The following is a 26,551-nucleotide window of genomic DNA, read 5'->3' on the forward strand; positions in this document are numbered from 1 at the left end:
GAGCACAGGAATGACTGTGCTGTGACTAAACTGGTGCGCATTTTCTGCTCATTACCATCTTGTCTTTGGATGGCATGATCATGATGGTCATCTCCTTTTTTGACCCATTACAGTTCACATTACAATCTTAGGATTAGTTGTAGGGCAGGGCACATGCATATTTACATGTGGAATTTATGGCACAGATTTTTCGGCTATGATGCCATGTGGTATTTTTGTTAATGAACCTCATGCTACATAGAATTCATACCCAACACCTTTCTCGTAGGGACAGAGCAATATTCTTCCCCAGCTAATGGTAATGACAATGACAGGGACAGTTTTCATTTAGTTTCAGGGAAAGAAGGAAGCCTGTGATTTGTTTCATGAAGAGAGAAAACTGCCACAGACACAGCCAGATATAAAAATAGACCCCGAAGCTGCTGCCATCTGCTAGACACCCGACCTTGCACTAGGCTTCCACTTCTTCTTTCGCTTGGTTCAGGGCACCCATAATTATGCCGAGTTCCCTCTACTATAAGGCCAGAATTTGGGGGACTGTAGTTTAGGAGCCTTTTTACTTTGAAGGCATCAAACATTCTTTGAAGAAACTGGGAGGTCATGAGGACTTGATAATAATTTCTATAAGGTAAGACCTTCAAGTGACATTATTTATAATATTATGTATTTTTCACCATCACAGAAGTGGTGACATTTTTTTTTTTTTTTAGTTTTTTTTTTTTCTTTTATGTTTATAGTAGACAAAAGAATAAACTGAGAAATAAATAGATTTGGGAGCCTAATCCTATGTATCACATGAATAAAATAGTACAATAAAATAAATATTAGTACAGGCACTGAGTGGCTAATTAGTTCATAACCATAAAAAAACAGGAAACTTAAATAAAAAGCCTTAAATGATAACTTTATAGATTGTAAATTACCCACCTACATCAAGCTCTACTTGTTTGCATAAAAGGTAATAGTGGTATGGGATATTCACACACTGGTTGAAGTATATTGTATACGTATTACAAGCTCTACTATATGTACTCTATTGTGTATATACTGTATTGGGTATAATCATAGTTCGATATCAGGTTTATTAGCCAAGAAAATAAATGAATACCTTGCAGGCTGAGTTTGACTAGACCAGTGTTTAATGAACCCCGTCCTTACGGCCCCCCAGCACATCATGTTTTCAGGATCTCCTTAGTATTGCACATGGGGCAGAACCCGTGGCAGTGTCTGATGCCTTAATAATAATTCCATCACCTGTGCAATACTAAGGAAATCCTGAAAACATGACACGTTGGGGGTCGTGAGGTCTGGAGTTTGGGAAACATTGGACTAGAAAACTACCGTCTTTTTTGGACATACAGTAACACCATAGTCACTATTAATAATGCTGACCTATAGACTGTTAGGATACTAAATGTGTGAGGTTGTAAGCAACATGTGAGGTTGTGTGATTGAGAGATCACACAAAGAACAGCATGCATCCACACAATGGAGATGTGATTATATACACACACACACACAAAATACCAGTCTTAATCAATTGGGGTCTTTGTGTACCAATATTGAATAAGTGCCTCTGGGACAATATATGTATATAAATATATATAAATGAATATGTATGTATATTGTGAGGGATTGGCTCTGGCAAAGACGCTAGTTCACACTCAGGGATGCAGTTCATCTGTTCAAACAAACTGGAGGTTTATTAAATGTCCATAAACCAGTCAGGAAAACAAAATAAAACAGACTCTTCCAGGTACAAAAGGTACAACCGAACAACATTTAAAATAACCAGTCCATAAAGCATGGGCTCAGCTGTTTAAATGTCAGTGCTTTTCTCTGACTCCAGCAGGGTCTAAGCAGCACATGGCAAGGCCTCCTCACCTAGCAAACACACAGACAGAGTGAGACAGCACCAGCTGCCTTAAAGCAGACATTTGAAGACCTGGACTGGAGGTAAGGGAGCAGTCGATCCCATCCTGTTGTTTCAGGCTATCGTAAAACCCGAACCCATTATCAATCCTGGCCCATTAAACACCTCTCAGCACTATGTGTGCTGGAGCCTACTTCTCCAGGCCCTACATCACCAAGGTTTGGCACCTCGGGGACACATACCTCCTGTCCATGACCTGTCCAGCTGCGACCTTACAATACATATATACATGTTTGTGTGTGTATATATATATATATATATATATATATATATATACACACATATATTGACCTGGCGGCACTTATTTAATATTGTTACACAAAGACCCCGATTCATTAAGATGGTGTTTCATACACTAGTCTTAATGAGGGGAGTGCAGTACTAACATACCCTGAATTCATTTAGAGGTGCACACCATTTAATGAGTTCAACACATCTTTTTTGTGGCGTGCACCTCCATGCACCTTGCCAGAAATGTTATTCCAGTTAATGACTGGAAGTACATTTCTTGGCGCAAGAAATACAGACACTTTCTATGAACTTGACTGTCGGCATAGCCAAGCCTGCCTCAACTCCTTGCTAATAGACGCTGCTTGACTGGCAGAAAACATTCAAATTTTTTGTAAAACAAGTTTTCCAGCATAAGCACTATGATGTATTGGCCCCTTATTGTCCTACTACCTGTCCATCAGTAATATCTTCATCATCCATGGATGAGGTAGTCACTTCTATATTTAGCATTTCTTTACTTTGAGGTTAGTACTATATCAGTTTGCCAGTCACCTAGTTGTCAGAGGCCTACTCCACGTTTGATGGTTGAATGCCCACCTGCCTTGCATTTGGGATTAGTGTCATCATAGTGCTCATAAACAGGATGGGCATTGAAAAAACAAGGAAAATGAAAGAATAATAGTGAAATGGTAGAACAGTTCTGGTAGCACACATTCTATTATTCTATAGTAGTAACTGATTGTAAGTATCACTGAACTCATTTTTAAAGCAGCTTCATTAAAGTGACTCTTCATTACAGTTATCGGTGAAATCACCCATCTCGTAACACCAAAATGATTTGACATGGGAGCTCAGCAGATATCATTTTCAAATTCACCTCATGGAAGCTGGTCCTTCAAAGTTGCATATGCATGTAGGATTTTGCTCTCCAGGAAAACATGAGTTATATTGGGTCACCCTACCCTTGTGGCCAAAATAGCAGCATCACATGCACCTAAAAGTACTTTGTGCCACCTCCACTCTTCTTACCTACAGTACCTAACACACTCTTGGTTGTATGGCTATGCACATGGTTTCCGTTCTCATGAACTATGGCACCTTGCTGTTTTGTGGTTTCTATTGTTTGCACAGAGAGAATGCCATGCATGCAGCAAATTGAGAACATAGGACAGGATTGAATTAATCAAAAAAAAACAAAAAAAACTTTAAGTAAGGAAGGGAAAGGTGTTCTATATCTCCCACAGCAAGATCCAGTCCCGGTCTTAGCTCTTTACATACATCTTCTATGTGTAGCTGTAATTGTATGCAAGAGCTCTAATTGCCATTCATTTATTAAGTTTATCCAGTAACAAAATGTGATCCAGCCTTGTTGGAAGTCCTGTCTTGATTGGAAATTTTATCATTTGATACTTGTGTACTTCTTTATTGTTGTAGCTTCTTCTAGTAGCTAGCAGTTTACTAATTGTAAGACACTATTCTTAAGGTGCAGAGATTATGGTAGTCACAAGTGTAAAATATAGAAAAGTAACAGCTTAATGAAAAACTTTAAAATGTTTACAGCAGGCGGCTGGTGCCTGGTGCATTATGCCTGTCATTCTTTTATGGCCATAGTGGCTGACAGTCTGACCCTAGTATCTGGCATAATGGAGTGACCTTAGGGCTAGCACTGGCAGCGAAGTCTCATTTTATGTCTGTCTTTGGGATTTATAATTTCGGAGTTTTTTAGATTGAAAGTAGACATAAGTCTATTAAGTTCAACCTATAACCTGTAGGGGAAAAATTCCTTCCTGACTCCATACGGCAATCAGACTTTCCTCTGGATCAACGTCCCATCACCGAATCAAGTGCCCAGGGGCAGATTAAGGTAGAAAAGGCCCCGTGTAGTGTAGAGGGCATGGCTCTCCCAGCACCCGATGTATCACATGACATGTCACATGATTCCTTTGTGAGATCATGTGATAGGTCACGTGATTAACATACAGGTGCTCTTCTGCACTTCTGCAGATGCAAGTGACGCGCCCCTGGGCCTTCTGTGTCGTGCGGCATCGCGCGCACGGGGGCTTACCCGGAGCCGGATCAGATGGGGGTAGTAGTCTCGTGGCGGTGACCCGGTCCGTGCCCAGGGAGTCAAACTAAGCGGCGAGTCTATTAGCAGTAGATGTTGGATGACTACGCCACCCGTTGAATGCAGCTTTGGAGCTGCCGCTGCAGAGCAGACCGCTGAGGCCGGTGGAAGGATGGTGCAGCGGGGATGGTATAACCCCCAACGGGAGGGGTATGGCCTCAGGGCAGCAGGTGTAGATGATGGGGGTTGTGATGGTGCGGTAAGGAGGCACAGAGACGTGGGATGCAGTTTCAGGGTTTTTACTCACTGGTGTTGCTTCAGTCACTTCGGCCGGGAGTGACCACCCGAGCCGTGCTGCGTCCACCAGGTGCGGGACTCGGCCAACCCCCAGGCAATTCCGGAACGTGGTCCTGAGCTCCCTTCTCTCTCTCTCTCTCCGGCCATCCCCACCAGGGATCCACCTTTGTCCGGTTCCCTTGGGCCTCTATATGGTAAAACCTTTCAAGGCTTTCCTGACCCTACTCGTGGTGTACCTTCCTGGTGAATGTGGTGAGGGTCGTGGCAAAACTTGACCACGACCTCCGGTTCCTGATTAAGGATGTTTTGCCTCCGTCAGTTTGGGATCCGGTGCCCTCTTCTGCCAACCCTTCACCCTTTTTAGCTCACTCGTGGGATCTCAGGGTTCCCTCTTGGTCTTATGCCTCTGGGCCTTTCTTCCTCTTCCTCTCTGCTTCAGGCCTGGCCCTGGAGCTGGGCCCAGCCGGAGCCACAGCTCCCTGTCAGCCCTCCTGGCTGAACTCCTCCTCAGAACTCTCCTTACAGACTGACCCTATCTCTAGATGGTGCCCACCATATATACTCCCTCTATGTGTGAGCCCAGGTGACTAGCACCCAATGGGCTCCTACCTCTATGCCCAGAGCCCCTCCCCTATCTGCCCCTACACTACTGGGATGTTCCTCCCCCCCTCCCACTCCAGCCAGGGACAGACGCTGTCGTACCTGCACATCTAACTGGTGGGAGTACCGTAGTTCTGTCCCCCGGAAATGGGATGAGTGTAGTGCATGCAGCTATCTGAGCTCAGTCCCACATTCCATCCTTACCCGGGAGTGGAATACCACACCTCTGGTTTGAGGTGCAATACCCCTGTAGCAGCCGAGTCCTCAGGGTGCTACACAAGATGCCGCAGACATTTTTTTTTCCCTTATGTACAGTGCTATAAATAAGATAGCTCTATGCATAAGAGGATACTATGTAATAAGAAATTGATAAACATTGTAGTGCGCGCCAGACCATAGGGTGATACCTCTATAAAAAGATAAAAATAGATCCAGGTAGCGTGCTCACCTGAGTGTGTTGTGTAGTCACAACTCCTGTAAAGGCTCAATAATGGTTGCTGCTGCCCTGTGGCTGGGGAATGAGCTCCACCAGAAGTGTACAATTGGTTTTTACACTTGAAGAAGACGCCAGTGGTGGATCCACATGTACTGACAAAACAAGTGTGGCATTAGAACGCAGCGTTTTGGACGCAGTAAAAAATACCAGGTCCGACGGTAATCCAAGGGTTAAAGTGATGTCTCACATTTCTTTTTTCAAATATCTTTATTTAGCTCCAAAAAGTATTCATTGCTGCATAAAAACGCTTAAAAAAGCATGCAAAAAATTTGTCAAAAACACGCTTTTTTTGCAGTGTTTTTGCTGCCTAGAGATGCAGAAATCTCTGCAATAACATACTCAACATGCGCACATAGCCTTGGGTATGTGCACACAATGCAGATATAGTATTTTTTTGTCGCATTTGTTTCTGTGCGGATTTGTGACAAAACCTGAAGCAAAACCAGATGCAGGCAAAGTGAATGAGAAACCTGAAGTGTCATGCATATGTTGAGTATTTTTTAACTTGAAGATTTGGTGCAGAAAATAATCTTCAGCATGTCAATTCTCTGTGTGTTTTTGCCGCGATTTTGCCACGTTTTTTGTCTGCGTTTTTTTCAGTGCATTCAATGGGTGAATAAGCAGGCAAAACTCACCAAAAACGTGTTAAATACGAGCCTTTGTTCCGCAAGAGATGCAGAAATCTTGCAGAAATTTCTGCAAACAGATTTGATGCAGGAAATAATCTTCAGCATGACAATTCTCAGTATGTTTTTGCCACGTTTTTTGCCTTATTTTTAGTGCATTTTTGCCTGCGTTTTTTTAGTGCATTCAATGGGTGAGAAAGCAGTTAAAATCGTGGCAAAAATGCTGTTTTTTTGCAGCATTTTTGCTGACAAAAGATTCAGAAACTTTGCAGAAATTTATACAAACAGATTTGGTGCAGAAAATAATCATCAGCATGATAATTCTCTGTGCGTTTTTTTCCACATTTTTGGTGCATTTTTACTTGCGTTTTTCAGTGCATTCAATGGGCGAAAAAGCAGGCGAAACGCACCAAAAATGCGACAGAAATGCAAGTTTTTTCCGCAGCGTTTTTTCTACCGAGAGATGCAGAAATTTTTGAAATCAAATGCTCAATGTGCGCACATAGCCTTGGGTGTGTGCGCACGTTGCAGATATAGTTCTTTTTTTGTCATGTTTTTGTAACAAAACCTGATGAAGTGTCATGCACACGTTGAGTATTTTTTGACTTGCAAATTTGATGCAGAAAATAGTCTTCAGCATGACAATTCTTTGTGCGTTTTGCCTGCGTTTTTCACCCATTGAATGCACTGAAAAAAAAATGGAAAAAGAATAAAAACTTTTACTCAAAATAAAAGTCCACACCGTTTTTTACATATTTATTTAAAAATGAAAAACACCTAACGCCTAATCCTCTGAAGCCATTGTCACCTATAAAAAAGTGCATTTCCGGCTGCTGAATAGAGCGGTCACATCTCTGGATGTGGCTGTCCTCTTCATGAGATCTGCATGGGACACTCGGGATTACGGCGGATAGGTGAGTATATGGTGGTTTATTATTTTTTCTTTATTACAGGAAACATGGGCATCGGGGATTAAGTGTTAAGGTGAATATATGGTGTTTTTTTATTGTTTATAGGGGACGAGAACATCAGCGATTAGGTGTAGTTGAGTATTCTTTTTTTTTTTTACTTTCACTGCGCAAGCGCTACTGATGAGATTACTCCTCTCATCTTCGGTGCTTGCTCTGTCCATTTACTGTGACAGCAGGCACCAATTAATGGGGGTAGTAGTCTCCTCAGCTGGTGCTTATGACCCACGGTAATTTTTTTACCACGGGTCACTGTCACAGCTGCGGAATCACGCAGACATCTGGCAGCGTGATCCCGCAGTGCTGTGACCGGCGGTATTGATGTACCGATCAAAGCCCCTGTTTCCCATGCTGTCATGTAGATGACAGCGTGGGAAACCAGGGATGTTCATGTTTGGGCCGACTTTTGCCAATTTTTGCGCATAGGACTTTGGTATCCGAACACGAATCCGAATGAGCAACATTTGTGCCGAATTTCAAAAGTACGAACCTTTTCCGAACATGTTCGCTCATCTCTAATTGGCACTTACCAGGCACTACACTGGCAGATTTGCAATTTTCACTTAGCAACATCTACTGCTGCTTGTTCTGGAAAACACCCATGGAGTCAAAATCGTTACTACATTTGTAGATAAGTTCCAAGAGGGGTGTAATCTCCAAAATGGAGGCAATAGTGAGGAGATTTTGCTCTTCTGGCACTTAGGGTCTCTGTACATGGAGTCCGCAAACAATTTTACGATCATTTGTTCACCAATAATCAAATAGCGCTCCTTCTAACCTGATTCTTGCCAGAAATGTTGTATTGCCACGTTCAGCAGAATGTGCCATTTTTAGCCATTTCCCCTTGTTAAAATGTAAAAATTGGGGTTAAAACAAAATGGTGGTAAATTTTGTAGTAAATATATATATTTTTTCTTCACTGCCCAATGGTATACAATTCTGTGACACACTTGTGGTGTCAATGTGATCACTGCACACTTAGGTGAATTCATTGAGAGGTGTAGTTTGTAAAATGGGGTCACTTATGGGGGGGTTCTACTGTTTTGGCACCTGGCAGGGATCTTTCAGTGGGTCATGACACCAGAAAACCATAACAACAAAATCTGCAATATAATATGGCTCTTCTTCCCTTCTGAGCCTTCCACTGTGTCTAAAAAGTATTTCCCGATTACATAGAGGGAATTGGCGCACTCAAGAGAAATTGCACAACAAACTGTGGGGTCCAATTTTTCCTATTAACCCTTATAAAAATTAAAAACTTGGGGCTAAAACAAAATTTTTAGTGGTAAAATGTAATTTCTTCTTTCTTCACAGCTCAGTGATATAAATGCTTTAAGGCACATACTTACTAAATCCCTAGATGAATCCATTGGGGGATGTAGCTTGCAAAATGGGGTCGCTAATGGTGGGTGCTGCTTTTTTGGCATCTCAGGAGCTCTGCCAATGTGACATGCCACCCTCAAACCATTCTAGCAAAATCTGAATTCCAATAAGATGCTTCTTCCCTTCTGAGTTTTGCACTGTGCCTCAGAATTCGTTTTTGAACATACATGGGGTATTAGCGTACTCAGCAGAAATTGTGCAACAAAGTGTACCATTTACTTTCTCTTAATATTCTTTTTTAAAAACTTGGGACGAAAGCAACATTTTAGTGGAAAAAATGGAAATTTTCCATATACTCAGTCTAATGTTCTACAATTCTGTGAATCGCCTGAACATTAAAAATGCTTACTAAACTCTAAAAATGCTTCCTCAAGAGGTGTAGTTTTCAAAATCGGGTTACTTGTGGGAGTTTCTGCAGTTTTGATATGTCAGGGGCTTTACAAATGTGACATGTCATCTGCAATCTATTCCAGCCAAAATTGAGCTCCAGAATTCAGTTGGCACGCATTCTCTTCCAAGCCCTGCCGTGTACCTAAACAGTAGTTTTCCACCACATATGGAGTATCTGTATACTCAGGAAAAATTGCACAACAAATTTAACTGTCCATTTTCACCTTGTTTAAAAGTAATATTTTAATCAATATGTCAATCTCTGACAGCGGCATTTAACAGCGCCGCGCCGGAAGCTGGGTGGGCATGACAACCCTGGGTCCGCAGCAGACTCCAATGGTTGTCATGTACTGATCGCTATGAGCGCTACCTAGTGGTCAGCACTCATAACACATGAGCATTTCTGCTACATAGAAGTGATCTGTTCATCACCTCTATGTAGCAGAGGCGATCAGACAGTTGCTAGTCTCCTATGGAGATTATAGAAGCAAGCAAAAAGTGTAAAAAAAAGTGTTTTTAAAAATATTAAAAAAATTTAAACAATATAAAAGTTTAAATAACCCCCCTTATACTCCATTCAAAATAAAATTATAAAAAAAAAAACACATACACATATTGGTATCGCCACGTTCAGAATCGCCAGATCTATCATAATAAAAAAATAATTAATACAATCAGTAAACGTTGTAACGATAAAAAAAATTCTAAACGCCAGAATTACGTTTTTTGGTCGCCGCAACATTGCAATAAAATTCAATAACGGGCGATCAAAACATCAGATCTACCCCAAAATGGTATCAATAAAAACTTCAGCTCGGCGCGCAAAAAATAAGCCCTCACCCGGCCCCAGATCCCGAAAAATGGAGACGCTATGGGTCTTGGAAAATGGCGCCTTTTTTTTTTTTTTTTTAAGCAAACTTTGGATTTTTTTTTCACCACTTCAATAAAAAATAACCTGTACATGTTTGGTATCTACAAACTCGTAATGACCTGGAGAATAAGAATGGCATGTCAGTTTTAGTATTCAGTGAATGTGGTAAAAAAATAAAAAAAAAACATCAATACAATGTGGTATTGCACTTTTTTTGCAATTTCACCGCACTTGGAATTTTTTTCCCGTTTTCCCGTACACAATATGGTAAAACCAGTAATGTCGTTCAAAAGTACAACTCGTCCCGCAAAAAATAAGCCCTCACACGGCCATATTGACCAAAAAATAAAAATGTTATGGCTCTGGGAACAAGGGGAGAAAAAAAACGAAAATGTAAAAACGGAATATCCCAGGGTCCTTAAGGGGTTAATTAGTAGGTTAATGGACCTGTTATTCATCTGGGCCCAGAGGCCTAGGTTCTATTCCAAAACTATAAGTGAACCAAAATAATAAAAGCTTGGACATTTCCTTTATAATTTACCTCGACTTAAAGTGGTTGTCCAATCAAAATAAAGAATGCCATTGGGACTGGATATGTAAAAAATAATAAATCTGGTTGTACTCATCTACCAGTACTAACCGGCATCAAGCGCAAACTGTTCTGTGGTCTGTGCAAAAACAGGAAGTGGTGTTGCCACCATTCTATCAGCCTCTGGATTTTTGCGGCCTGTGATTGGCTGAATCTGTCAATTAACTTAAGCATCATTGGATATTTTATAACAAGTTGCTCAAAATCACCTGTCCAGCAGCTGGTGGAATTATAACATCACCACTTTCTGCCTCTGCACAAACTATTAACTCAAAGTTGCTACACAGAATAACCCCTACATAGATGACAAGGTAAGCAAAAGAGAACGCTTAGAGTACATAAAATAATACATTTTATTAAAGAATCACAAAAATAACATAGAACACTTATAAAAGCAGGTGCTTCTTGTGTGAGGGACCAGATAACGAGAAACCAATGCCAACAGACATATAATCTTATGCATCCACAAAGCTCAATAAAGTGCAGGACAAATGTATGTATGTCTTATGCAGTACACAGACATATATAGATAATAGCACGCTAATTCTTTTCTACAGTGGTAGTAGCTAAGGCTACGTGCCCACTATGCGTTTTTCAAGCGTTTTTACCGCGGAATTTCCTCAGCGAAAACCCTTAAAAAATGCTTGGTAATATGTGCCCCATGGTCCCCAATGATAATCCACATGTGCTGTGCACATGCTGCGGAAATTTCCGCTGCGGATTATCATTGCGGAGAAATCGGCAGCATGTCCATTAATTTTGCGGACACGCAGCGTAATCGCCGCCATTGACTTGCATTGGACTGCGTGACATCCGCATCACTGCGTCTGCACATGCGGATATCACACTGTTCAATGTGCGGATGGTACCCGGGTGTGGAGAAGAGGAGACTCTCATCCAGACCTAGGTACCATAGAAACTGTAAAAAAAAGAATTTAAAATAAAAAATAAAGATTATACTTACCTTCTGATGTCCTCCCGGTGTTTTCTCCCCTTTGTCTGGTCAGCTGTATGGGTCGCAGTGTTGTGAAGGACCTGCCATGACGTCATTGAGTCATGTGACCTGACACATGACTCAATGACATCACCGCAGGTCCTACACACCACCGCGAGCCGCCCAAGACACCGGACGGAGTGGAGAAAACACCGGGGGCCATCGGAAGGTAAGTATAATCTTTATTTTTTATTTTTTACCATTCTTATTCTTTTTTTTTTAACTAACTTGGTCACACTACTATAAATCCATGCCGGTTGCATGGATTTATATAGTGTGAAGAAGTTGTCAAGCACTTTTCCAAGTGATGCTAAAATCACTTGGAAAAGCGCTTGATAACCCGCATGCAGAAATGCATGCAAAAACGCTTGACAAACGCTTCTACCTGGCGGGAAAAACGCATGTAAAATCCGCATGCATTTTTCCTGCCAGGGAGAAGCGGAAAAAATATGCAGCATTTCTGCATCGTGGGCACATAGCCTTAGATGGAGACAAAGAAAAAGTTGTGGGACTAAGGAAACACACAGTCACAGTGTCGCTTTAAAATTTGGTACATACTATTAAAAGTGTAAATACATGTAAACCAAGACTACTTTATCCTCTAATAAAGGCCAGTGGCTGATAAAGTGTCAGTGCTGAGTAGTGTTGAGCCACCCCCGTAGTGTTCGGGTTCGGTTCGGTTCGTCGAACACCGGGATGTTCGAGGAACTGTTCGTCGAACTGTTCGTCGAACACCTTAGAACACCGTCGAACACCGTTAAAACCAATGGCAGGCAAACAAAAACACATAGAAACACATAGAAAACACCTGCAAAGGTGTCCAAAAGCTGACAAACTGCTCAGAAGACACTCTCTTTAAAAAAGCCGGCCGGCAAATTCAGCAGCGGCATACACCGGTACCCGACAATTTAGACAAGAAGGAATAGAGCATCACACATAGATTAGATAGATAGAAACATGTCAGTCACACATATAAGAAGCACAGTGACAGTGTTGGTTACTGCACTTGTCATTTAGTGTAAAGGATTTATTAAAAAAAATATTAGTGTTTTCATGCACCGTCTCTTTAAAAAAGCCGGCCGGCAATTCAGCATCTGTACCCGACAATTTAGAACAGAAAGAATAGAGCTTCACACATAGATTAGATAGATAGAAACATGTCAGTCACATATATAATAAGTACAGTGATAGTGTTGCTTACTGTACTTGTCATTTAGTGTAAAGGATTTATTTAAAAAAATAATAGTGTTTTCATGCACTGTCTCTTTAAAAAAGCCGGCCGGCAATTCAGCAGCGGTACCCGACAATTTAGAACAGAAAGATAGAGCATCACACATAGATTAGATAGATAGAAACATGTCAGTCACATATATATGAAGTACAGTGATAGTGTTGGTTACTGTACTTGTCATTTAGTATTAAAATAAAGGATTTATTATTAAAAAAATTGGCGTGGGGTTCCCCTTAATTTTAGGCTCTAGCGGAGGTTAAGCAGACGGCTGGGGCAGATGTTTGAAGCCTGGGAAAGGGGTAATACCCACGGAGCTTCCCAGGCTACTAATATCAGCCCCCAGCTGAATACATAGCCTTTACTAGCTATTAAAATGGGGGACCCCCCAAAAAAAATGACGTGGGGTCCCCCCTAATTTAATAGCTAGCAAAGGCTAGGCAGACAGCTGGGGGCTGATATTAATAGCCCAGGAAGGGAGCCATGAATATTGGCCCCCTCCCAGGCTAGAAACACCAGCCGTCAGCCGCCCCAGAAATGGCGCATTCATAGGATGCGCCAATTCTGGCACTTAGCCTCGCTCTTCCACGCTGCCCTGGTGCGGTGGCAGGGGGTAATAGGGTTGGGGTTGATGTCAGCTTATAATGCCAGCTGACATCAAGCCCAGGTTAGTAATGGAGAGGCGTCTATAAGACACCCCCATTACTAACCCCATAGTCAAAGTTAAAAAAAACACAAACACCCAGAATAAAGTCCTTTAATTGAAATAAAGACACAATCCTTTATTGTTCTAAATTAAACCATACTTACCATCACGCCCATTCCAGCTGAAGCCAACGATCTCCTGCAATAAAAGAAAAATAATAAAGCAACCTCATCCTTACCTTTCCATGGTTCCCACGACAGCTTCAGCTCTGCTACATCGAGATGACAGGCTGGACCGCAGCAGAACGCCGCCATCCAGCCTGTCATCCCGCAGACACTGAGAAGCGCAGGCTTGCTTGCGCTGCTCAGCGTCTCTCTGTGACGACATCCAGATGAGCCGAGTTCATGTCCAATGAACTCGGCTCACCTCATGCACGTCACTGACAGCGTGGGAAAATTCTCACGCTGAAGCGCTGATTGCAGGAGAATTTTCCCACGCTGTCAGTGACGTGCAGGAGGTGAGCTGAGTTCATTGGACATGAGCTCACCTCATGCACATCACTGACAGCGTGGGAGAATTCTCCTGCACTCAGCACTTCAGCGTGAGAATTTTCCCACGCTGTCAGTGACGTGCATGAGGTGAGCCGAGTTCATTGGACATGACCTCGGCTCATCTGGATGCCGTCACAGCGAGACAGTGAGGAGCGCAAGCATGCCTGCGCTTCTCAGTGTCTGCGGGATGAGAGGCTGGATGGCAGCGTTCTGCTGCGGTCCAGCCTGTCATCTCGATGTAGCAGAGCTGAAGCTGTCGTGGGAACCATGGAAAGGTAAGGATGAGGTTGGTTTATTATTTTTCTTTTATTGCAGGAGATCGTTGGCTTCAGCTGGAATGGGCGTGATGGTAAGTATGGTTTAATTTAGAACAATAAAGAATTGTGTCTTTATTTCAATTAAAGGACTTTATTCTGGGTGTTGTGTTTTTTTTAAATACTTTACTAGAAATTCATGGCGGTCATGTCTAATACTGGCGTGACCCCATGAATTTTGGGCTTGGGGCCAGCTGATAATACCAAGCTGGCCCTAACCCCTTTATTACCCAGTGAGCCACCGCACCAGGGCCCTGGATGAGTTGGGTACAGCGCCAGAAGATGGCGCTTCTATGAACGCGCCATTTTCCGGGGTGGCTGCGGACTGCAATTTGTAGCGGGGGGGGCCCAGAAAGCTTGGGGCTCCCTGCGCTGCAGATTCCAGCCCCCAGCTGCCTAGTTGTACCTGGCTGGACACAAAAATAGGGCGAAGCCCCACGTACTTTTTTTTTAATTATTTCATGAAATTCATGAAATAATTAAGAAAAAAAGGGCTTCCCTATATTGTTGTGTCCGGCCAGGTACAAATAGGCAGCTGGTGGATGGGGGCAGCCCGTTCCTGCCTGCTGTACCTGGCTGGACACAAATATAGTGCGAAGCCCCACTTCAATTTTTTTTAATTATTTCATGAAATTCATGAAATAATTAAGAAAAAAAGGGCTTCCCTATATTGTTGTGTCCGGCCAGGTACAAATAGGCAGCTGATTGATGGGGGCAGCCCGTTCCTGCCTGCTGTACCTGGCTGGACACAAGTATAGTGCAAAGCCCCACTTCAATTTTTTTAAATTATTTCAGGAAATTCATGAAATAATTTAAAAAAAATTGACGTGGGGCTTCGCACTATAATTGTGTCCAGCCAGGTACAGCAGGCAGGAACGGGCTGCCCCCAACCACCAGCTGCCTATTTGTACCTGGCCGGACACAACAATATAGGGAAGCCCTTTTTTTCTTAATTATTTCATGAAATAATTTAAAGAAAATTGACGTGGGGCTTCGCCCTGTTTTTGTGTCCAGCCAGGTACAACTAGGCAGCTGGGGGCTGGAATCCGCAGCGCAGGGAGGCCCAAGCTTTCTGGGCCACCCCCGCTGCAAATTGCAGTCCGCAGTCACCCCGGAAAATGGCGCGTTCATAGAAGCGCCATCTTCTGGCGCTGTACCCAACTCATCCAGGGCCCTGATGCGGTGGCTCACTGGGTAATAAAGGGGTTAGGGCCAGCTTGGCATTATCAGCTGGCCCTAAGCCCGAAATTCATGGGGTCACGCCAATATTAGACATGACCACCATGAATTTCTAGTAAAGTATTTAAAAAAAACACAACACCCAGAAAAAAGTCCTTTAATTGAAATAAACACACAATTCTTTATTGTTCTAAATTAAACCATACTTACCATCACGCCCATTCCAGCTGAAGCCAACGATCTCCTGAAATAAAAGAAAAATAATAAAGCAACATCATCCTTACCTTTCCATGGTTCCCATGACAGCTTCAGCTCTGCTACATCGAGATGACAGGCTGGACCGCAGCAGAACGCTGCCATCCAGCCTGTCATCCCGCAGACACTGAGAAGCGCAGGCTTGCTTGCGCTCCACAGTGTCTCTCTGTGAGGGCATCCAGATGAGCCGAGTTAATGTCCAATGAACTCGGCTCACCTCATGCACGTCACTGACAGCGTGGGAAAATTCTCCTGCACTCAGCGCTTCAGCGTGGGAGAATTCTCACACTGAAGCGCTGAGTGCAGGAGAATTCTCCCACGCTGTCAGTGACGTGCAGGAGGTGAGCTGAGTTCATTGGACATGAGCTCACCTTATGCACGTCACTGACAGCGTGGGAAAATTCTCCTGCACTCAGCGCTTCAGCGGGAGAATTCTCACGCTGAAGCGCTGAGTGCAGGAGAATTCTCCCACGCTGTCAGTGACGTGCAGGAGGTGAGCTGAGTTCATTGGACATGAGCTCACCTTATGCACGTCACTGACAGCGTGGGAGAATTCTCCTGCACTCACCGCTTCAGCGTGAGAATTTTCCCACGCTGTCAGTGACGTGCATGAGGTGAGCTCATGTCCAATGAACTCAGCTCACCTCCTGCACGTCACTGACAGCGTGGGAGAATTCTCCTGCACTCAGCGCTTCAGCGTGAGAATTCTCCCGCTGAAGCGCTGAGTGCAGGAGAATTTTCCCACGCTGTCAGTGACGTGCATGAGGTGAGCCGAGTTCATTGGACATGAACTCGGCTCATCTGGATGTCGTCACAGAGAGACGCTGAGCAGCGCAAGCAAGCCTGCGCTTCTCAGTGTCTGCGGGATGAGAGGCTGGATGGCAGCGTTCTGCTGCGGTCCAGCCTGTCATCTCGATGTAGCAGAGCTGAAGCTGTCGTGGGAACCATGGAAAGGTAAGGATGAGGTTGCTTTATTATTTTTCTTTTATTGCAGGAGATCGTTGGCTTCAGCTGGAATGGGCGTGACGGTAAGTATGGTTTAATTTAGAACAATAAAGGATTGTGTCTTTATTTCAATTAAAGGACTTTATTCTGGGTGTTTGTGTTTTTTTTAACTTTGACTATGGGGTTAGTAATGGGGGTGTCTTATAGACGCCTCTCCATTACTAACCTGGGCTTGATGTCAGCTGGCATTATAAGCTGACATCAACCCCAACCCTATTACCCCCTGCCACCGCACCAGGGCAGCGTGGAAGAGCGAGGCTAAGTGCCAGAATTGGCGCATCCTATGAATGCGCCATTTCTGGGGCGGCTGACGGCTGGTGTTTCTAGCCTGGGAGGGGGCCAATATTCATGGCTCCCTTCCTGGGCTATTAATATCAGCCCCCAGCTGTCTGCCTAGCCTTTGCTAGCTATTAAACAAGGGGGGACCCCACGTCATTTTTTTTGGGGGGGTCCCCCATTTTAATAGCTAGTAAAGGCTATGTATTCAGCTGGGGGCTGATATTAGTAGCCTGGGAAGCTCCGTGGGTATTACCCCCTTCCCAGGCTTCAAACATCTGCCCCAGCCGTCTGCTTAACCTCCGCTAGAGCCTAAAATTAAGGGGAACCCCACGCCAATTTTTTTAATAATAAATCCTTTATTTTAATACTAAATGACAAGTACAGTAACCAACACTATCACTGTACTTCATATATATGTGACTGACATGTTTCTATCTATCTAATCTATGTGTGAAGCTCTATTCTGTCTGTTATAAATTGTCGGGTACCGCTGCTGAATTGCAGGCCGGCTTTTTTAAAGAGACAGTGCATGAAAACACTATTATTTTTTTTGATAAATCCTTTACGCTAAATGACAAGTACAGTAAGCAGCACTTTCACTGTACTTCGTATATATGTGGCTGACATGTTTATATCTATCTAATCTATGTGTGAAGCTCTATTCTTTCGGTTCTAAATTGTCGGGTACAGGTGTATGCCGCTGCTGAATTGCCGGCTTTTCATGTTTCACTGTTGGCACTGTTCCCATCGATTTGGGCAATCACTGTAATGCCACAACCACCATGGCTGTGGCATTACAGTGAGTGGCAGGCAATCCCTGCATGATTGGTGCTCAAAATAGCGCCAGACATGCAGGACACGCTTTTGGTGCACGAACAGTTATCGAACATAACCTCGAACAGCCGAATTTTTTGCAAATCGTTCGGGTTCGTCGAACAACTCGAACACCACCCAAAACAGCTCGAATTTGAGATTGGCGAACAGTTCTAGTCGAACACCGCTCATCTCTAGTGCTGAGAAAGATAAAGGGCTATTGCACAAAGGAATAGTTTACTTACAATAGAGAGCTAATCTGGTGCAGGCTGTGGCATGGTCTGTCTGTCTCTACCCCAACGCGTGTTTCGTGCACACTTCCTCAGGAGCCATGTCAGGGAGTGGGACGCCGGACACTAAATAGGATTAAGTATCTAATGGGTGTCAAGTATGGTGCAGCATGTGACATGAATAGGCCTGTTTTTCTGGATTGAGGTAGGTGAAGTGTGGCGCGCTACTTCACGTGCTCGCCCCCATCACGTGACCCACAGCTTCTGGCAGTTGACCTGTAAGCCAGCATGAACAGTCAGGGAAGTGGCAGCAGTGCATGCCTGCCGAGTCCTGGTGTCGGGAGCCATCAGAGTCAAGGGATGGTACCCAGTTTAATAGCGTACTCTGCCTCCTCAAGCCGCAACTGTAGGTCTGACGCAAGGGAAAGTACATGTATAAAAATGCAAACAATTGCGCAGCTGAAGGTGATGGGTGAAGTGGAGAATGTATGAGTGTTGTATGAATACAGTGAGTTATTGACCAATGTATTAAAGGTAAAAAAGGTGATAATCAAAGATATACAGTGCAGTGAAATAAACCAAAAATGAGATTGGCTATCAATAATCCCTGTGTGTGCATGATACGTGCAAAGTAAATGTGTATGAAAAAAATAAATAATAATAATAATAATAATAAAAAAAAAAGATTTAGAAAAGGAATGTACATAGCTGTGATAGATATTGCTAATTCATGTATTTAAATTAAATAGATGCACACTGTAGTGAATACATCTAACTGGTAGCTGATAACGGAGAATATCAGTTACAGTAAGTACATACATATTGTGTTCACACTGGTAGTAAAGCTTGTGAAAATTAAATACTATAGCTATGTCCACATCAGTAGTATAGCTTGTGAACACAACATGAATAAAGTTATAGAAAAAATGTAATAGTAATTAAATAATGACAATTCCCATCAAAAGACCTATAGAATGTAGAGATAGTCCAGCTGGGGCATCAACCGTTTTCTTGATGCTTCCATTGGTGGCTACCATGCAAAAAAGATGTCATCTCAGGGAGGTCCTCTCCCAAAGCTATAGAGAGGTGGTGAAGATGATCACATTAGCGAGCATACCAAAGAAATAACAGCCATCCAGAACCTGCGTCTGGAAAATAATGCAGTAAAGCTGAGAATACGAAAAATAAAAATGAAAATCAATTAAAAACAATATAAAATCATCTACCCCCCCACAAAACCATAAATAGTGATACTTTTATAGTTATATGAAGGCATTAAATCCAAAGTTCTATTTTAACCCCTGGGGAAATATACTGCCCAGCCTAAAGATCCACTTAATTTCTATTGAGCAAGAGCTTTGCTCATATTACCCCCTCTAGAACCCAAAGACACCTGGTCAATACCTTTTTGAGTAAGATGGAGTTGTTTTGATGATATTGATGAAGCTGCCTTGATAAGGTTTTTAAAAGTGTGGGGTCTCAGGCCGTCATGCCCTTTTATATGTCCCTTATGTGTTCCCTGGTCCATATTCTGAGTTCTCTGGTTGTAAGGCCCATATAAATGTTGCTACATGGGCATTCTACACTATATATGACACCCTTTGAAGAGCATGACAGATGGTGTCTAATGGTATATGTCTGATCACCCTTGACATTGATAAAGGTGTTAGAGCAGGCCTTGCACTGACCACATGGAAAGAATTCCTTGTTCTTCAACCAGTTGTTCACTAGAGATGAGCGTTGTTCTACTCGAACTGTTCGCCAATCTCAAATTCGAGCTGTTTTGGGCGGTGTTCGAGCCGGTCGGCGAACACGAACAATTTGAGAAAAATTCGGCTGTTCGAGGTTATGTTCGATAACTGTTCGTGCACCAAAATCATAACTGGATTTTTTCTCAGTAATGATGAAAATTAATGTTAATACGCAGTTTGAGTGTACAGCGGGGCGGGGGGAGGGGCAGGGGATGGATCTCTGCAGGAACAATGAAGATCTCCATTTTTTTTTCTCTTTCCCGCATTTGCAGTGGGGAGGTGCAATCTGTCAGCCTATCAGCAGCGCACACACGGAGCGAAGTGCTTTTTTTCACACAAGCAAGGGCATGTGTGATTGGCAGTGTATGTCACATGTCCTTGCCCTATAAGACCAAGCCATTTTCCCCGTCGCCACCATTTTCTCACTGCTGCAGCTGCGTGTTAGACGGCACCGCTGTTGCTGTGTGCGCTATACCTTGTTAATTTCAAGCCAATTTTCGCACAAATATACAGATAGCTTGGGAGTAGGGAATAGTTGTGATTGCAGTCCTTTTAAGGACTAGGTTACAGCATTTCCTACGACTTTTATCAAGCAGGTCTGTGCTCTTAAATAGATAGATTGTGGGAGTAAAGACTAATTGTAATTGGAGTCTTTTTCAGGACTAGGTTACATCAGTTCCTATCAGTTTTTGCCAGGCAGGTCTGTGCCAGTGCTGTGCAAGTTTTTTTCACAGCATTTGGCTGAATCTAGCAAAGCTAATCCTTTTTGGCCTATTGCAGAGTGTGTTAGTCAGTGGAGTAGCCTATCTGTGTTGCAAGATATACCACCTGTGTATAGAATACCAATTTTTTTACTGCACCTAGTGAAGTAAAATCTTTTGGGCATAGCATCATTCTATTAGTCCATCTATACTGACCTCCATCAGGTTGCAAATTAAAAATAATTTTTTTCTGCGTCTAGCTCTGAAAAAATATTTGGGCTTCTAGCAGTGTGTGGGACTTGGTCTATTAGTCCATCTATACTGACCTCCATCAGGTTGCAAATTAAAAATAATTTTTTTCTTCATTTATCTCTGAAAAAATATTTGGGCTTCTAGCAGCGTGTGGGACTTGTTCTATTAGTCCATCTATACTGACCTCCATCAGGTTGCAAATTAAAAATAATTTTTTTCTGCATCTAGCTCTGAAAAAATATTTGGGCTTCTAGCAGTGTGTGGGACTTGGTCTATTAGTCCATCTATACTGACCTCCATCAGGTTGCAAATTAAAAATAATTTTTTTCTGCATCTAGCTCTGAAAAAATATTTGGGCTTCTAGTAGTGTGTGGGACTTGGTCTATTAGTCCATCTATACTGACCTCCATCAGGTTGCAAATTGAATAAAAAAATTTTCTGCATCTAGCTCTGAAAAAATATTTGGGCTTCTAGCGGTGTGTGGGACTTGGTCTATTAGTCCATCTATACTGACCTCCATCAGGTTGCAAATTAAAAATAATTTTTTTCTGCATCTAGCTCTGAAAAAATATTTGGGCTTCTAGCAGTGTGTGGGACTTGGTCTATTAGTCCATCTATACTGACCTCCATCAGGTTGCAAATTAAAAATAATTTTTTTCTTCATTTATCTCTGAAAAAATATTTGGGCTTCTAGCAGCATGTGGGACTTGTTCTATTAGTCCATCTATACTGACCTCCATCAGGTTGCAAATTAAAAATAATTTTTTTCTGCATCTAGCTCTGAAAAAATATTTGGGCTTCTAGCAGTGTGTGGGACTTGGTCTATTAGTCCATCTATACTGACCTCCATCAGGTTGCAAATTAAAAATAATTTTTTTCTTCATTTATCTCTGAAAAAATATTTGGGCTTCTAGCAGCGTGTGGGACTTGTTCTATTAGTCCATCTATACTGACCTCCATCAGGTTGCAAATTAAAAATAATTTTTTTCTGCATCTAGCTCTGAAAAAATATTTGGGCTTCTAGCAGTGTGTGGGACTTGGTCTATTAGTCCATCTATACTGACCTCCATCAGGTTGCAAATTAAAAATAATTTTTTTCTTCATTTAGCTCTGAAAAAATATTTGGGCTTCTAGCAGTGTGTGGGACTTGTTCTATTAGTCCTTCTATACTGACCTCCAGCAGGTTGCAAATTGAATATAATTTTTTTCTGCATCTAGCTCTGAAAAAATATTTGGGCTTCTAGCAGTGTGTGGGACTTGGTCTATTAGTCCATCTATACTGACCTCCATCAGGTTGCAAATTGAATAAAAAAATTTTCTGCATCTAGCTCTGAAAAAATATTTGGGCTTCTAGCGGTGTGTGGGACTTGGTCTATTAGTCCATCTATACTGACCTCCATCAGGTTGCAAATTAAAAATAATTTTTTTCTGCATCTAACCCAGCCAATAGTTTTGGCCTAATACCACAGTTTGGCCACTCAGCTCTGCTCGGTTACCATCCATTGTTTTTTTGTGCAAACAACTCCAGAGTTGTGAATTAGTTAACCACCAAAATGAGTGGAAAAAGGCCTGCTGCTGGTGGAAAGGGGAATAGGCGTGTTGGGAAGGGGAAAAAAGGTTGTGTCCGTGGGGTAGGTGCAGAAGAAAGACCATCTTCCAGCCAAACTAAAATGTCTACTTCTTTTAGCGGACAATGTGATAAGATCCCTTTCTTACGGCCACGCCAATCGCTACAAATTCCAGATGAGGCACAAAAACAGCAGGTGCTTCAACGGATATCAAGTGCTCCTTTAAGTGGGCTCTCCTCCACATCAACTTCAACATCACAAATACTCCAGTCCTCAAAGGTGTCACCCAAATCGCACTTGCTTCCTCACAGCTCCCAAATCTCCAGCTGCCCGTCTGAGTATGAGGTAGAACAGATGGTTGAGTCTGCAGAGCTGTTTACTCATACTATAGCCTGGGAATCAGAGGTCGACTCCAGCGCTTCTGTGAATCCAGATGAGGAAATGATCTGCACTGATGCCCAGAATCTTTATGAGTCGGATCCAGGACCAGACGCAGAAGGTTCTGACCATAATGTAGACCCTCATTCCCAAACTGTAACTCCTGTTGGTGGAGACAATGAGGAAGACGATGATAAGACTCAAATACCTGATTGGAGCGACAACTTTAGTTTTTTGTCAGGGCAGGAACAGGTTGGCTCTGAGGACGACGGGTGTGATAACGCACAGGGTGATGATGATGAGGTCGGAGATCCCACTTACTGTCAACCCACAGTCAGCCAAGAGATGAGGTCAGCAGAGGAGGTGGAGGAAGATGCTAGTGACGACGAGGTCAGGTTGCGCCTTCCTGGACAGAGACGTAGTACTGGAAGCACGTCAACAACTGCATCCTCAAACACAACTCTGCCTCTCACCACAAGTCGTGGTGGCTCTTCAGGTCGCATGGGTGCTAAGCCTTGCATAGCCTGGGCATTTTTTCAGATCGATAAAGATGACCCAACTCGTGTTATCTGTAACATTTGTCAGCAAAAGCTAAGTAGAGGCCAAAAAATACATAGTTTGAGTACTTCATGCATGAACCGGCACATGGACATGAAGCATAAGTTGCAGTGGGAAGCTCAGTGTGCTACAATGCGGCCTAGCCGGCCGGGCCAACCACCGTCTGCCATATCTTGTGCATCCGCGGCCTCTTCATCCTCTGTGACTGGGGGGACAGCAGTCACACCTGTTTTGGGGCGCAGACCTGCCACCTCTTTACCCGCAACAGCCAGCGTGATTGGCAGGTCATCATTTTCTTTGGAGGTGGTAACACCAGCTGGTCTTGAGCGCTGTCCGACATCGATAGCACCACCTTTGGATCAAGGCAACCTAACATGTCCGCCTGCATCTTCCTCACAGACCGGCAGTTTGCCGGGGACACCCTTATCAACCCCGTCTAAGCACAATAGCCAGCCCTCGGTCCCTCAGATGTGGACAAGTAAAAGACCATTTCCTCCTAGCCATGAGAAAGCTAAGAGGTTGAATTTCACCATCTGCAAGCTCTTGGCTACAGAAATGCTGCCTTTCTGCCTGGTGGACACAGAGGATTTTTGAGACCTTATGTCCGTCGCAGTGCCCCAGTACCAGATGCCCAGTCGGCACTACTTCTCAAAGAAAGGTGTGCCTGCGCTCCACCAGCATGTCGCACACAACATCACCGCTTCTTTGAGAAACTCTGTGTGTGACAGGGTGCATTTCACCACAGACACTTGGACGAGTAGGCATGGACAGGGGCGTTACATGTCGCTGACTGGGCACTGGGTAACTATGGTGACAGCAGGACAAGGGGCTGCTGTCCAAGTCTTGCCGTCCCCACGAGTTGTGCGTCAATACTCTTTATGTCAAAGTTCCTCCACTGCTTCTGCCTCCTCAACCTCCTCTCGGTCTTCCACCTGCACCCAAAGCCTGTCTGGTCATGCCACAAGCTTTCTAACTGCGCAGAAGGGATCCTGCACACCTCCTTACTATGCTGGCAGTAGGGCTCAACGTCATCAGGCGGTTTTTACATTGAAATGTCTGGGAAATGTGAGTCACACAGCTGAGGAGTTGTGGTCAGCTCTGGAGAACCAATTTCATGAATGGTTGTCTCCACTGGACCTGAAACCAGGGAAGGCCGTGTGCGACAATGCTGCAAACCTGGGTGCGGCCCTTCGCCGGGGCAATGTCACACACGTGCCTTGTATGGCTCACGTGTTGAACCTGGTTGTCCAGCAATTTTTAGCCCACTATCCCAGACTAGATGGCCTTCTGCAGAGGGCACGGTCGCTGTGTGCTCACTTCCGCCGTTCGCATCCCGCAGCTCAGCGACTTACATCTCTACAGAAGTCGTTGGGCCTGCCACTTCACCGGCTAAAATGCGATGTGCCTACCCGGTGGAATTCAACTCTGCACATGTTGCAGCGACTGTGGCAGCACCGACAAGCCCTGGTGCAATACGTTCTGACGTATAGCCTGGGCCAACGAGATTCAGAGGTGGGGCAAATCACGCTGGAGGAGTGGTCTCAGATCAGGGACCTATGCACCCTTCTGCACAGTTTTGAAATGGCGACGAAGATGTTTAGTGCTGACGATGCCATTATCAGCATGACTATTCCGGTGATTTACATGCTGGAGCACATGTTAAACAGAATTCGGAGTCAGGTGGTGGCACAAGAGGAGGTGGAGGAAGTAGAGGAGGAGGAGTTGTATGCGGAAGGGCTAACATCTGCAAGGTCCAGACGGTCGGCAGCACCAAGGCGGCAGGCATGTGAGGGTGGGGGAGATGATTTTACCAGGGCGCATGGTAGCAGCCAAACTAGTGAGGAAGGTGCAGGAGCCCAGGAAGAAGTGGAGGACGAACTGATGGAAGACTCATCAGATGAGGGAGACCTTGATCACATTTCTGTTGTGCGAGGTTGGGGGGAGAGGACAGAGGAAGGAAGCATGATTGTTACCTCGCCACCAACACAACAGGGACTTGGTGCTCCTGGATGCGCAACACACATGAGTGCCTTCTTGCTGCACTACCTGCAACATGACCCTCGAATTGTGAGAATTAGAAATAATCCTGACTACTGGGTTGCCACACTGTTAGATCCCCGGTACAAAAGTAAATTTGCAGAAATTATTCCTGCCATAGAAAGGGATGCACGCATGCAGGAGTATCAGCAGAGACTGTTGCAGAATCTTACATGTGCTTTTCCACAAAATACCAGTGGTGCACGTAGTGAATCTCACAGTTCCAACTTGCCAACCGTGGGACCGTCAAGTGTTCAGCACTCAAACCGTAACAGAACCACAGTATCTGCTGGTAACATCAATTTTGCGGAATCATTTCACCACTTTTTTAGCCCATCCTTTGCAAGGCCACAGGAGACAAGAAGTCTGACACATAGTCAACGCCTAGAGACGATGGTACAGGAGTATCTCCAAGTAAACATTGAAGCCACGACTGTGTCACTGGACCCTTGCTCTTTTTGGGCTTCCAATCTGGATAAATGGCCGGAGCTAGCCACTTACGCCTTGGAGATCTTGTCATGCCCCTCAGCCAGCGTTCTGTCTGAACGTGTGTTCAGCGCTGCTGGTGGTGTGCTGACAGATAAGCGCACGCGGCTCTCCACTGATAATGTAGACAGACTCACGTTCATAAAGATGAACAAATCATGGATCCGAAACGACTTTTCTACCCCTGTGTCATCCTGGGGAGAGTAAAAGCTTGATGATTGGTTAAAATCACCCTACCAACCGTTTTAAGCTTTCAAATTACTAATCATGTTTATCTGTATCTTGACTGGAAAATAATTTGGGCTTTGTAGCAGTGTGCAGCACTGATCCTATTAGGCCATCTATAATAAGCTTCACCAGATTTAAAATTAAAAATAATTTTTAGCTGCATCTAGCCCGGAAAATAATTTTGGGGCTCCGAGATGCGCAAGACACTTAAGTGCCTTCTTGCGTGCCTTCTTGCTGCACTACCTGCAGCATGACCCTCATATTGTCAGAATTCGAAGTAATCATGACTACTGGGTTGCCACACTCTTAGATCCCCCAAACTTTTCGATCAACCTTTTCATTTTAATAAAGACCAAAAAAATGGTCATTTTTGAAATTATAAGCATTAGCAGGTTGTTAGAAACTGAAATCAAACAGTTTTCAACTCAAAACTTTATTCTAGGTGATGTTACATTTTCACATAGGACCCCTTGTTCGAAAGGAGCTTCTGAACTCTCTCGTCCATTGAATTTGTCAGGTTTTGGATGGTTTCTGCTTCAATTGTTTTGCATGAGGACAGAATACCCTCCCAGAGCTGTTGCTTAGATGTGAACTGCCTCCCGCCATCATAGACACTCCTTTTAATGATGCTCCAAAGGTTCTGAATGGG

At 43.7% G+C, this 26,551-nt stretch overlaps 1 protein-coding gene across 1 annotated transcript in view; it reads left to right on the forward strand.

Annotated features, from left to right (window-relative positions):
- Positions 1-235: 235 nt before the first annotated feature.
- Positions 236-26,551, forward strand: part of CUNH10orf71 (chromosome unknown C10orf71 homolog) — a 261,903-nt gene continuing 235,587 nt past the window's right edge. Inside the window, exon 1 of the mRNA XM_073686093.1 lies at positions 236-628. The gene's annotated coding sequence lies outside the window, so the exon portion shown is untranslated. The remainder of the gene's footprint in view (positions 629-26,551) is intronic.

Source organism: Phyllobates terribilis, unplaced genomic scaffold, assembly GCF_046119375.1.
Source record: "Phyllobates terribilis strain yellow unplaced genomic scaffold, ASM4611937v1 Scaffold_5__5_contigs__length_657084704, whole genome shotgun sequence".
Lineage (NCBI taxonomy): Eukaryota > Metazoa > Chordata > Amphibia > Anura > Dendrobatidae > Phyllobates > Phyllobates terribilis.